This window comes from Benincasa hispida, chromosome 6 (assembly GCF_009727055.1).
Source record: "Benincasa hispida cultivar B227 chromosome 6, ASM972705v1, whole genome shotgun sequence".
Classification (NCBI taxonomy): domain Eukaryota; kingdom Viridiplantae; phylum Streptophyta; class Magnoliopsida; order Cucurbitales; family Cucurbitaceae; genus Benincasa; species Benincasa hispida.
Window position 1 is genome coordinate 15,542,085 of NC_052354.1, and position 3,903 is coordinate 15,545,987.

Below are 3,903 nucleotides of genomic sequence, written 5' to 3' on the forward strand. Positions count from 1 at the left end.
TGGTGTGATTTTAGATTAGATATAAAATTATTGTGTCACACAACTAGTTTTGAAGTTGAATTCATTTAGTAGGTGTGAGACAATAATCGAAAGACCAATATCAATTCCATATCATATTTGTATTTTGACAGGAAGAATTATTGATTTTGGGTTTTAAGGTATTTGAAAAAATAAAGTGTGCTGAAAATTATCTGAAAATATATATTTCATTAAGTGTTGGTAGTAACCTTTAGTTGACCAATTTTATTTGTTTTATTTATAATTCATGTTTTTCAAATTAATCTCAAATTAAATAATTGAAACACCACTAAGTTTTTTTATGCTTGAAGTATGATATAAAATGAGTTCAATGAATGTAATGTTAAAAGCAAAATAATTTTGTTCATTAGTGGAAGATGATCTATTTCGATCACACCTAGAACGCTCACGATTACTATGATCCCGTACACTTGATATTTGACCTTCATCAATACTCTAATTATGTGATCGGTAGATCACATATTGATCATTAAACCCAAATGGACTATGAGATTATTGATCTATATCCATGTTGTTTATTCCTAGATTGTCAAATGAAGGAACAGATAAATATGAAGCAAACGTCATCGGAGGTTGCATCATGAATGATGGAGTTTCATATTGTACTCCATGTTCAACTGAAACGTTAGAACCTGTACATAGTCATTCTCTCATTGAACAAAATGTTCCTCATCTTGAGCTGGATTACCTTTGTCCAGATGTCGAGGCTGCTATATAGCTGCCAATGACTGTAAATTCATTCTGTGACCTTGACTGAGGTTTGGAATATTACTCTAGAAAATGAAATTAAAAAGAATTTTACGACGTCACATTATTAGCAATCATAAACATAAGAACCATTCCTTACCAGACTATGATATGATGCTCTTGATCGTGTCACGTATGGCCTACTGATGTTGGCAAACCACCTTTCATATCCAGGATCAACATATATACCCCGCGATTAGGTTTCCCTAAATAACATAATTGTGTCAATTTTGCCATAAGTCCAATTGAGGGGCCAAATGGTTAACCCAATCTTGTTCATGTTGCCCATGAAGATTTTGCAGATGCAATCATTTATCTATATTGCAATGTCGAAGAATTTGTTGCACCTAACTGAACTAGAGCATCACACGATTAGGTATGTGTCATTCTGCTACAAGCAAAAAAAAAAAAAAAAAAAAAAAATCAAAGGCACTCTTCTCATCAGAACTTCATTCCCATTGGGATAAGCCACTCGTATAATTGGGATCAAGTTGTTATAAGGTTTCAATGTAATTTGCACAGTTGAATGAATTTAATAGACATACAAAAATATTTACTTTCATGAAATCAGAATCTTACTGAATTCCATCATGCATATTCATGCTTTAAGGTATCCAACATATATCTATACTGAACTAAAGTGTGCATGGTTATTCGTTACAACCTTAGCATCGTTCCACCTATAAAGATTTACAAAATTATTAGCATATAGATATTTAACATGGATATTCAATTCATTATTAAATTTCTTTTCTTATTTTTCTCTTAGTTGTTTGTGATCATTTCTCTCAAATGGTTACTCTTTGAAAATTGGAAGAAGAGAAAAGGAAACCATCCATCTCACTAGATAATTAACATTTTTCCTTTTTTTTTTTTAATTGAATTTTCTCCATATTTTTTCTATCAATTTTTAGTGATTGTTTCTCTCAACTTTTACTTCTTTTGTTTTATTGGGTTTTTAAGAGACAGTTCTTGGTCAAGACAAGAAAGATATGTATAATGAAGGGGTGTAAGTATAAAGGTAAAATAATCTAAACATTAAAATGTGAAAAATGTAAAGAAAAATAAAATTTAAACCTAAACATTAAATTGTGACAAATGTAAAGAAAAATAAAATATAAACCTAAGAATTAAATTGTGACAAATGTGAAGAAAAATGAAATATAAACCTAAGAATTAAATTGTGACAAATGTAAAGAAAAATAAAAAATCCGACCTGCCGGATTCGAACCAGCGACCTAAGGATTCCTGAACATACTACAGTCCTCCGCTCTACCAACTGAGCTAAGGTCGGATCGTGTTATGATGAAGACAAATAAATAAAATTAAATACTAATATACTTATATTATTTATTTATTTGGTTATATCATTATCTTTGTTTGGAAATTTTTTTAATATATAATGACAAAAATAGAGTAAGAATAGGTGTTTGGGGAAACTATTGACAAAATTGAGTTAGTGAAATCGTGTATGGGGTACACGATTGCCATGTGGCAAACTCGTGTACCCGGTACACGAGTATCATTTAATCTAATTAGCACCACGTCAGTTGACTGGTTGATCGGTCAGATACAAACTCGTAGACCCGGTCCACGATTTGCTTTTCTTTTTTTTCTTTTTTTCTTTTTTTTATAAAAAAAGTGTATATATATTTTAATTTTAGATGTACAACAATATTAAAACTTTAGGAATGGGTCCACAAATTCCTTCATGATTAAACTTAATTACATATTTAATCTACAATGAAAACATTTTGCTCTCATATTAAAAAATGTCATGATATTAAAGAATATTTACAATTAGTTCTTTAATTTACAATTTGAAAATGAAAGTTTAAATTAAATTTAAAAACGACCCCCTTGGCCCTTACCCCTCATGGGGTTGTCTTCATATCTCTCTAAATTAGGTTCACTCTGTTGTTGCTGTCATCTAGATGAATACGTCTTCAATCGGTGTCAGCAACATTGAGTCGTCTTGTTTGTTGAATAATACCTTCTACGTTGACCAATGTTTGCTGACACATTGAACCCAATTTTGGTAAGTTGTTCTGCACTGAATATTTTGAACATCGCCGATAAAATTATTTTGTACAATAAAAAAATTAAATATTAAACAATATTCATATCATATATATGGAAAATGTCTGGTTTTAAATCTCTTACCATGCAGTAATAGTAAGTGCTGTCAGGAGTGATAAATCACCTCGTGATTGAATTGTACCAGAAAAAGTAATCGTCTGATACAAGTGACCCATTTGTTAATTCTCCCTGTGCATAATGATCATGTCGTCCATGTCAGTAGGATAAATATTCCGCATGGATTCGACGCCAGTCTTGGTCATGCTTACCTCTCAAATCGATCTGGTGTAATGCTGGGAGTGTATAGGATCTGTCTCTTATACACATCTAGATGTGTATAAGAGACAGGTGCATACCTACGTACGCTGATGTCATCAGCATCGGGAGGTAATTCTGAAAACTGGGACGCCAACCAGGGGATACTCAATCTTGATCCTTTCAGAGTCTCTGGTAGAATGCCTAAGAGCTCTTCACAAACGTTCTTTCAGTCATACTGTAGTAAACCTGTCAATGGTTGCCCGTCCACTCGTAACCCAAATTGTCTGGCAACATCCTGCAGCGTAATCGTACATTCCCCACGGTAGGTGAAATGTGTGGGTTTCTGGTCTTCAACGCTCAACTAGAGCAATAATAAGGTGGCAATCAAGCTGGATGAAACCAATTTGTGCTACCCAAGAAAACCTGCCTGCTGAACATATGGAATAATACGGTGATCAAATGAGATAGTATGTTGTGCAGTCGCCTCCCTTCTCTGACAACTCAACACTACAGTGGAAGAACTATCCCATACAGATTGTGAACGATGCGTATTTTGCTGGTATAATTGTACAGGATTAAAAGAACCAGGCTCCATTACCTAAGAAGTTCAAATTACAATACATAATAAAATTCATGACATAAAATATATATAAAAAGATACAATTACATAAAATAAATTCATTACATAAAATATACAATTACATAAAATGAAACAATTACATAAAAACGCTTGAAATGGATGGAAGTGGCCTTCATAACAACGCTTGAAATTGGACAATT

General features: G+C 32.5%; 1 non-coding gene across 1 annotated transcript; it reads right to left on the minus strand.

Moving 5' to 3' along the window:
- Positions 1 to 1,996: 1,996 nt before the first annotated feature.
- On the minus strand, positions 1,997 to 2,080 carry TRNAY-GUA. The gene is given in 2 exon segments: positions 1,997 to 2,032; positions 2,044 to 2,080. It is a non-coding gene; the product is annotated as a tRNA-Tyr (tRNA).
- Positions 2,081 to 3,903: the final 1,823 nt, after the last annotated feature.